At 50.0% G+C, this 10,494-nt stretch overlaps 1 non-coding gene and 1 pseudogene across 1 annotated transcript; both read right to left on the reverse strand.

The window, feature by feature from the left end:
• Nucleotides 1-4,337: 4,337 nt before the first annotated feature.
• On the reverse strand, nucleotides 4,338-4,548 carry LOC144764471 (U2 spliceosomal RNA; annotated as a pseudogene).
• Nucleotides 4,549-5,290: 742 nt separating this feature from the next.
• LOC144764452 (U2 spliceosomal RNA) lies at nucleotides 5,291-5,479 on the reverse strand. Its single transcript, XR_013596553.1, has one exon. It is a non-coding gene; the product is annotated as a U2 spliceosomal RNA (small nuclear RNA).
• Between the last annotated feature and the right edge of the window lie 5,015 nt (nucleotides 5,480-10,494).

Genomic DNA, 10,494 nt, shown 5'->3' on the forward strand with positions numbered 1-10,494 from the left:
AGGGACGCCTCCTTTATCATCTCCACCAACAGCCTGGATGTCACATCCATTCCTGCAGAGCCTGGCCCACTGCGTCCATCCAACTCTACTATGCAGTTGAAATCACCACCCATCAGAATGGTTCTGGAGGTCACGAGTTGCATTCTGAGCACCCTGAACGAGTCGCTCATTCTTCTCCGGGGGGGGCACAGACGTTGATGAGCCGAACCGGCTCACCGGCCCACGAGCAGTCCACGACCAGCACTCTGCCGTTGACCTGCTCGGTGACTTTGTCCACGGTGAAATGCCTTCCCCTGATCAGAATGGCCACTCCAGATGATTTGCAATCGTTCCCTCCAAACCAAAAGGATGGCCCGTGCGTCCACTGCCGTTCAAGCTGGCTGTACGACTGGGTGTACGGAATTCCGCATTCCTGCAGAAAGCAGATATCTCGGTTCTGGGTGGCCAGGAAGCGCAACGTGCCGACCCGCCTGACCTGATCCTTCATGCGTCTGACGTTTAGAGTGAGCAATGATATAGCCAATGTCTCTGTGCTATCGGTCAGTGTCTGGTTTCGGTACCTACTGGGGTTGAAGGCCCTGGGTGTCCCTACTGTGCTTGTAGGTTATCCTGCTCTTCCGGTGGCCCCCACTCTACTGAGGCGTCCCCTGTGTGTTCGATGAGCTCCTAATTTTCTACTACCAGGTCCAATGCTCTGGTACGTGTATGTTCCCCAAGCTGTTGAGTTGGCGGTGGAGGTCCTGGAGGGTTGATTCCTCCCTTTCCTGCTTGTCTCCCCCTTCTTCCTCCATCTCATCCTCCTCTTCGCTCTCGATGAGGATGGGGGTTCCGTTCCCTGTTTCTTCATCGGTGCCCGTGTTGCTCACCTTCTTGCTCTTCAGGAAGTCCTCCTTCCCTTGTAGCTTCCTTTTCTGGGGGCCTGTCCGTAGGGGGTTTCCGTCTGTCGTCTCCCCGTCCTCCAGTGTTTCCGGCTTGGGTTCCGTTGGCGGTGGTTTTTGTGATGTTGCCATCTGGATCCTTGCGCTGGAGCGTTTGGCTTCCGTGAGTTTTACTGCTTTCTGGCGCAGCGATTGGACTTGCCCCCATGATTCTTGAATGGGCACCCACTCCTCCTCGCTGTCGTCATCCGTCCTTCCTCCTTTCTTTTTTCCCTTTTTATCTGTTTTCTTGGCAACCTTTGCCTTGGCAGAGTCCTTTTTCTCCTTCTCCGCCTCCTTGGTCTCTGTGCCTGGCATTGGTGCCTACTCTCCGGTGGCCTCCTTTGTCGGTGCTGTTCCTTGCGGTGCTCCGTCATTGGGGGGTTCCGGTTGTTCCTTGGCTGGTGTTTCCTCAGCCGGTGTGGATTCCCTCGGGGTTTCCTTTGGCGGGGCCTTCACTGATACTCCGTCCTCAGGGTTTCCTTTGGGGGTCTGGGGTTCCTTGGCTGGTGCCGTCACATTAGGTGGTGGTGGTCCTGTGTCCGGTCCTGCTTTGGGGCCCTCTTTGTTGCTCTGGCCTGGTCCCGTGGGGGTTGCTGTTTTTGGATCCTGGCCCTTCTGGTCTACCTTCCCGGCTGTCGCTGTTGTTTTTCCCGATTGGTCTCTGGCGTCTTTCAGGAGGGTGTTCAGGCTGGCGTTGGCTGTCGCTGAGAGCTTCGGCCTGGTCTGTCTCCATGGTTGGCTCCAGGCTGGGCTCGCTGCAGCGGCCGCTGCGTATGTCTTCGGCAAGTCTGACTTAGGGCATCGGTAGTACGTGTGGCCCACCTCTCCACAGAGGTTGCACTTCCTGGTCCCTTTGCATGAGCTTGCATCGTGTCCGGACTGCTTGCAGATCCAGCAGAATTTCACAGGGCAATCCTTGCCGGTGTGGCCCGTGCCTTCGCACTTCCTGCAGATGAAGGGTTGTCCTGGGTACTTGATCCTCCCCATGTCTGATCCTAGGTAGAAGCTGGCCGGTGGGTGTTTCATGCCATCTCTCCCTGATGGGTCCTTGTGGAGGTCAATCTGTGCCTGCCAGGTCGTGTTCCAAATTCCGTTGGAGTCCCTGACCTTGGTGGGTCCTGTCCGGATGGTGCCGTACCTTTGGAGGGGCGACGCGATGTCCTTGTCTGGGATGTGGGGGTTGGTCATCTCAACCGTTATCCTCTTCTCCGTGGTTGCTGGCTCCATTCCTGCCGTTACGCTGAAGTTGCTGTAGGGTGTCTCCTCCTTCTTCCCCTGAAAGAAGTCCCAGTACTTCTTAAAGAATGCTTGAGTAAAAAAGCTGAGTAGGAAGATCATGCCCGATGCGGATGCCTGGCAACTCAGTACCTCGTCCCCTTGGACCCCTGCTGGTTTGAGGATTTTGTTCACAAATGAGGCTCGCTCCATTCGGGGTCCAGTTTTGTCCTTTACCTCCCACCGCATGAGCTGGGTGTGCCGGTGGGTGATGCTGTACCCATTGAAGGGTTCGGGGGCTGTCCCCTGCCTGGTCCCTGCCTCACCCTTCCCTCCACTCCCTGGTTTGGCTGCCTTGGGGTTTCCAGGGACACCTGTCTGCCCTCCTGGTGCCTTTGGCCCTGAGGCCTGGGGTGCCGGGGGCTTGGGGGGGCCAGCCTTCCCTGCGCTTGTGCCCACTTCAACGGGTGCCTCCTTGCCGCTGTCCCCAGGGGGTAGGGGGTTTGGTTTCTGGGCGTCCAGCTGGGGGATGCCTTCTGTGGTGGCCACTGAGGGTTCAGTGTCCATGTCTTCCATTTGGTTGGTTGGGGGGATCACTTGGTAAATTATGGGTTACCGCCGAATTACCTGGTTCACCTTTGGACCGTCCGCCTGGGTGCCTGGGGTGTCTTCCAGCAAACCTTAGAGGTCTGCAGTGCAAGAAACTCTGACCAGTCACTCCCTAGAACTAAGGCAGGGTTATAGGTGTGTCCACCTAAGCATAAATCCCCTTACCAGACATCTGGGTGCTGTTCAGGCCTGTGAAGGATGTTAGGAGGTGTTTTAAGCCTCCAGCATTAGTCCACCCAAACGTGCGCAACTTGGAGCTGGCCGCAGGCCCTTGGGGGTTCTACTTTGAGTTCCTAGTGAACAAACAGGTACCAGCACGCTGGTGTCCCTCCTCCGCCTTAATTAAAAGCGCGTCGGGCCGTCTCGAAAATTTGCATAAAGCAAATGTATTCGCCTCCAAAAGTCAAAGTCGTAGTACAGTCCAAAATCAAATTTCAACTGCGCAGAAACCGCGCTGTGAATCCGATAAGAACAGATTTCTTTTTTTTGTTCCTACCCGTCACACCCTCAGTCAGCCGGTCGGGCTGGTCTGCCACACCTGCCGGCCTCGCCATTCAACCCAGCCGTCTCGCCTGGCCTACTAGCCCAGGGGGTACTAGGCATGGCTTATCTTTTCAGCCAACCCCGGTCTGTCCTGCTACTACCTCCATCCAGCAGCCAACCAGCCCAGCTGAAAGCGGGGAACCAATCCGCAGACAGCCATTAGCTGGTTGGCCTTGTGCCGGTCGGACCTAGGAGGGTTCGCCTGGACAGGGGGGCGACTTAGCCTTCCAGCCATGCCGTTCGGCCCTGTCGTTCCATCCAAGGTCATCAGCCCAAGCCGGTCAGCACAGCAGCCCAGTCCTGCCTGCTGACCTATGAAAAAATCGCCATTCAGCCGGCCTGCCAGTCAGCCCCCTTCGGGGTGCCTGCCCAACAGTCCAGCATACCAGGCTACTAAAAACGTTATGACATCACTGTCATATGCGTTATGACATTTCTGTCATATTTCGTTCCGGTACCGTCACATTCCGTTCCGATTCCGTCATCTCGTGTCACCGTGCTGGGAATATCATTGACCCACGAAGTTCAATGAAGACATCCCAATCCAATCCTATTGTATACCCGGTGGCAGGGTAGTGTAGTAAGTCTCTCAAGTGACCCATCCTTTCTAGTCCGAGAAGCGCCACAGAGCTCTAGCCTGGGGAACCCCAAAGCGAGCATCATCAATGTGGACATAAGTGTGCATTTTGTCCAGGCAGATATTCCTGCAGGCCGCTGGATGGAGCACTTTATGATGGAAAAGTAGTGCATTGCGGGCCTCCCACAGTGTCTCTTTGCCACAGTTCAGGATGCGCCATGCCGTTAGGAGATATACAGCCTGATTCATGAAGCAAAATTGCGCCCGCAATCGCTGCGAAAATGCAATTGCGGGCGCAATGTCCGTAATTGGCATTCAACATGAAATCGCAAACACATAATAGCGAATTTGCAATAATATTCGCCTAATCCGGGTAGGAGAGCATTAGCGAATCGGAAAATGCGACAATCCACGGATCCAGCGAAATAAATTGCGGTTCCGCTATACATTCGCAATCGGTATTCATGAAATACCGCAAATAGCGAAAAACCCAAAAATCGCAGTTTGCGCGGCGCAAATTAAGGACAACTCAAAGCAGGTGGTAACCATAAAAGCCATTCAAATTTTTTTTCAAAAAACCGTTGGCCAATCAGTAACAGGTTTAGGCCTGACCAATCACACATAAGGATAAACTGATAAGAACAGATACTACACTTGATCTTAGCCAAAAGGCCGAGAAGCGATAACCAGAATGAACGCCTCCCGAAGAAATCCACCTGGCTGACCCGGACCGGGGTCTTCCCTTGCACCGTCGCTGGACGCCCTTTCGCCTCTTTTTCCGACTCCCAGCAAGGGATCAGTATGTCTGGGTGGAAAGGAGGCCCCGGCCTCAGGCCTTCTCCCGGCTCCCAGAGTCCTCCTCGGCTGTCGCCTCATCAGGCGTCACTTAGCATACCCACGTTGTCCTCTTTCTAGTATTTGCATGCCCCGCCCCTTCCTGCGCACTGCTTCCAGCCGGCTGGCCGGAAAGCCTGGCAGCCAGGGGATGCTGGGAATCAGCCCAGGATGCCCTGGACAGCTCCCTGACTGGAAATGGCCGGCCCTTCGCCCTCGCTTGCCGGGGACACTGCTCCCCTGCAGCCTAAGGCCTATAGATAAGGCTTGGCCGTTCGTGGCCGTTCAGGGACGGGCGGGGCGGGCAGAGAAGGAAAAGGACTCTGTATTTGTCTTCTTGCTCAGAGAAGCCAAGGGCAGTGTCCACTTCTCTCCCTCCCTCCCTCCCTCCCTCCATCCCTCCATCCCACTGACTTGCTGGGAACCTTCTTCCATTCGTTCCCCAGTGAAATGGATCCAAAATCAATGAAACTCTGCTAATGGAAAAACAGTATTTTTCCGACGTTTGTCTCTTTTCAAAGTGCAGCGTCTGGATGGAGAAGAGGAGAAAAAAGAAAGAATTTTTATTTATTTTTTAAACGCGAAAAAATAAATAAATAACACACGCCCCGGAGGTACTGCAATACTAGGTTGATGCGTGGAGTGGACAGAGCAAGCTCCTATTCCATCTCCCTGTTCCATAAATCAATTTAATATATGGTCCCCAGATAGAGGACGTATCAGATATTAAACTGATAAGAACAGTTTATTTTTGTTTCAAAAACCTTTATTGAATAAATAAAGGCACAGATACAGAAATATACAATTTAAAAGACCAAAGTTACATCAAGTGGTCCATAGGAGATATATACAGATATGATGAGTAAATCTGGATGAAGGCACAGATACAGAAATATATAACTTTTAAAAGACCAAGGTTACATTAAGTGGTCTATAGGAAATACATACAGATATGATGATGAAAACTTTGTACACTACAGGCAGATACATTTGGTGCGTTTATAAATGCCAATCCTGTTACAGCCCGGTGGCAAAGCAGACAAACAAAAACAATCGTATAAACAAGTTATTTAATCATAACTGTCCAGTTTTCTAGGTGACCCAACCCTCCCAGTTCTTAATTTGCCACTAGGTGTTGGCGTCGTCAATCCCTAAGGTGGCACGATCAACAGAAACATAGGTCATAACTTTATCCAAAAAAAGATTTCCTCATATTTTGGAGTCCATGTCCTTATGGAGAAAAAGAAACAGGTTCCTGGCATCCCATAAAGCCTCTTTGGCACAGTTCAACAGTCTCCAGGCAGTGGGAGGGCGCCGTGCAGAAATGTCCTGTCCATACAAAAGGGCGTTGAAAATCAAGGCAGCAATGCCGGCAATGTTTGAAAGAAAAGGCCGCATCAAAACCCAAAATTTCTTCGCATAAAGACAACCCCACAGGAGATGGAAAATGGTTTCGTCGTGGCCGCATCTGGGGCGCTGACAACATGCTGTGGGGGCCAAACCTCTCCGATGTTCAAAAACTTTTACAGGAAGGCATCCATGTTCGGCCATCCAAGCCAGGTCACGCTGACTGTGGGTAATGTCCCTGTGACCCACCATTTTCCAGACTCGCACCGACTGAGCCTCAGTTAGAACACCCAACAGGATCGGTTGCTCAGTTTTCCGAAGTTCGTTCTTTAGCCTGGTGGGGTGAATACAGTTGTCCCTATCAAAAGTTTCTGTGTCCAAGGTCTGCAAAAAGGAACAAAGGTCTTTATAAAATAGTGGTGCATCGTGGGCCAAGGGAAAACAATTGGAAGGGGAAGAAAGTCCAAAACGCCGTAGCCGTGCTCCTAGAAAATACTTGGTAAATAAGGCAGGAACAGATTTCAGATCATCAGCGTGCGTGATACAACATAACATAAGGTCAGGTAAACTTTTACCCCCATTACTCCACTGTCGACAAACTTTATCTCTGCTAAGTTTCTCCATGCAAGAGTTCCATAAAAAGGTAAAAAAAACATTTTCAGAATTTTCTGGAAAGTGCGGTATTTGGGAGGAAAAACCATAGCAAGGTACAACAATAACGGAAATAAAACAGCTTTAATAACTAAAACTTTGCCTTCAAGCGTCAGCTTGCGTAAGGACCATAGGGAAAGCTTTTTTAATATTTTCGCCTGAAGTTCAGCCCAATTTCTCTCCTCAAACCCGCCAACCCCAAAGTAGACTCCCAGGATTTTAACAAGTTCCGAAGTAACGAGGACTGGTAAATTCGCCAGTCGATCCCAGGGCCCTGTAGTAAAACAAACACTTTTACCCATGTTAAGACTCAAACCAGAATGTGACTGAAAAAGAGAGGCCTGTAACAGTGTCCTACGGACAGAGGCAGCATTGGTACACAACACCGTGACGTCATCCATGTATGCCACAATTTTGTGCTGAATCCCCGAACCCCCAGGAACAAAAACCCCTTTAATGACTTTGTCTTGCCGCAGTTTACACAGAAAAGGCTCTAATGCACAAACGAAAAAGATGGGTGACATAGGACACCCCTGACGGACCCCGGAAAGAATAGGAAAAGGAGCAGAAAAAAACCCGTTAATATTAACTTTGCTGGAAGCACCATTGTAAAGAGGCTGTATCTTTTGAAGAAACGCAGGTGGAACTTTCATGCGTTTCAAAACTAAAAAAAGAAAATCATGGGGCACTATCAAAGGCCTTGTGGAAATCGAGGCTGAGAACACCCAAAGGGAGAGTGCGTTCTTGATGATACCAGAGGATATCCCGCAAGGTAACTAGACTATCCACAATTGTACGCCCGCGAATAGCACAAGCTTGATCCGGGCGTATACATGTATGCATGACAGTTCGCAAGCGACGTGCCAACCCTTTTGCCATCAATTTATCATCTACATTTAGGAGGGTAATGGGTCTCCAATTGCCCAGCGATGTTTCATCCCCTTTCTTGAATATCAGAGAAATAACCCCAACAGAGAAATCTGTGGAAAAAAGGTAATTGGCAAACCCAGCATTTATCATAGCCATATAATCAATACATATCAGAGCCCAAAACTTTCTATAGAACTCCCAAGTGAGCCCATCGAGCCCTGGGCCAGACCTCCTAGGGGCGGACTGAAGTGCAACTAGAAAATCCTCACCATCAAATGGTTGGTCCAAGTGAGCAACTTGGGCCTCATCGAGACCACCCTCCAGGCCTGAACAATATTCTTCAAGGTCTGCATCGGTAGACAAGTGTTGTGGCAAAGCATACAAATTGGAATAAAAATCAAATGCGATTCGCTGGCATCGGTGTACACCTTGTACAACAGTCCCATTTTCCTCACGCAAATGCGTCAAGAGTTTTTGAGCAGATTTAGCCTTTTTAAAGAAAAAAGATGTACATTTCTCATTTTCTTGGTAATATTTGACCCGAGAATGAAAGATCGTGTCTCTGTTTCTACGTATCAACCAATTATTCATCGCAAGTGTGAGCAACCGGACCTCATTTTTGACATCCTTGCCTGCTTCCCCCAACTGATGTAGAAGAATAAGGCGGCGATGAAATTTTTGGAAAGCAGCCCAGGCAGCCCTACGCTTGAGCCATCCTTGTTCCTGAAAGAAAAGCCTACTTTTATGTTTAACCCAACACCACCATTTGTAAATATCTGGAAACCTATTTTTTTGAACGGCCCATGCACCGTAACATTGAGCATATGATTTACAAATTTTATCATCCAATAAGAGGTCATTGTTCAGTTTCCAACAACCAGAACCTCGTTGAGGTGTACCCGGAATGGTGATACCTATAGCCAACACTTTATGATCTGAGAAAGGCACCCCAGTAAGACCACAGCTAGTTGCGTGCAAGGACTTGGTGGCAAACACAAAATCCAGGCGGGAGCAGGCGTTCCCAAAAGCCGCCTCCCAAGTGAAATCTACTCCGGGCGGATGATACTTCCGGTAGGTGTCATAAAAATCTAAATCATGAAGAAGGGACAACAAAAGTTTTGAGGTGACATCTAAAGTATAGGCGACCTGTGCACCCTGCCTACACTTCATATGTAAAATGCAGTTGAAATCGCCCACAAGGAGCGTCTGTGTAGCACCTGCAAGAAAGGGTTTTAACACATGGAACAATTGCTCCCTCTCAGGCTTAGTAGCTGGAGCGTAAACAACACATAACCTGAAAGGAAGGCCATCCATTAGAACTGATAACAGCATAGCACGCCCAGGCCAGAGGGCCTTTTCCTCCGTGATTTGCCAATGCTTATTCCTAAAAAGGACTACAATGCCATTGTTTTTGTTTGCCCTCCGGACCAAGCCGAGGGTCCGTAAGGCCAGTAGCGCTGAAAAGAAAAATATTTTAGCTGATGAGGGATATAACATTCTTGCAAATAAATGACATCATAAGTGGTTTGACCAAAATAATCCAAAACCATAAGTCTACTTAAGTCGGTCCCCATACCCCGCACATTGCAGGAGGCAAGGGAAAGAGCCATGATACATAAAAGTAATACAAGTGCCATAATGACATACAGTTCAAGAGGAGACCCCTGAAACATCCCCTTCACACAAAGGCTGGTCCTCAGTACCCTGGAGAGTGGATGCCGAGAACAAAGCCTCCAAATCTGGTGTACCTTCTAGGTCCAGTGCCGGACTATCAGTGATGTCCAGCACCTGGGCAACCTCCTGAAAAGCCTCCTCTGAGTCAGAGAGGCAAAGTAAGTGGTCATACCGCCCCCCCCTCTGAAAAATGATCCAGAGAGGAAACACGCTTTTGCTTGGAGCGTGTGGAAGGAATGGAGTCTTTCACTTGCTGTGAAGCACGGGATTTCCGCCTATTTGTCCTCCATCAACTATGTTTCATGGGTGACGTCTGTTCCTTGGCCACAACCGGTGGGGTCACATTCAACCCAAGGGATGCAACGGTCTTTTTCACCAATTTCACCATACGCTGCGGTTTAGGAGGCGGGGGTACTGTGGGAGGAACAAGAGAAGGAATAGTTTCAGGCACCTCCGTAAGTGAAGCTGTAGACGTGGAAGGCGCCTGAGCAACATCACTTTGAACAACAACCACCACATGCTCTGACTGGGACAAACCTGCACGCAGTGCCTTCCTATCCAAGGCTTTTTGCTTAAGGCACAAGGTTTCAGCACGTTCTTTCTCCGCATCCTCGTCCTGCAGAGACTGGATGTCCAGGTCTGTTGCGGAAGGATCAATACCATAGGCGGCATCAGTCTCCTCCTCCTCCTCAACCTCCTGATGGGAACCACATCTCTTAATTTCTATACCATCTATTACCCCTAAGATGGCGGAGTCAGTAATCTCTGGAACTGGAACAGAAACGGACGCTGCATCAGGCGGGGCTGGGGCAGAAGGTGGAGGACCCTGCGCGCTAGCAGCAGAAGCATAAGAAAATTTACTTTTAGGACAGGTTTTGAACAAATGATCTACACCACCACAGAGGTTACATTTTTTGGGTACCACACAGTTCTGGGCCCTGTGATCAAAGCCTCCACAATTCCTACACGCCATACCAGAACATTGCTCTTTTGCGTGGCCAAATTGCTGACAGAGCCTGCATAACTGGGGCTGTCCGGAATAGACCAGAAACCCCTTATTTGCCCCTAATGTGAAGGTCTGCGGCGGATGCGCCAGACCCCCAATACCCGCAGGATCCTCTTTGAAGGTGACAACATATTTACGTTTCCCATTCCATATCCCACAAATATTGTGAACTTTTTGGCCACCCCTAATAGTATCACAGTAACGATTTGAATACACCTCAATGACCCGGTGGTCTGCATAAGGATTGT

Source organism: Lissotriton helveticus, chromosome 6 (genome assembly GCF_964261635.1).
Source record: "Lissotriton helveticus chromosome 6, aLisHel1.1, whole genome shotgun sequence".
NCBI classification, from domain to species: Eukaryota; Metazoa; Chordata; class Amphibia; order Caudata; family Salamandridae; genus Lissotriton; species Lissotriton helveticus.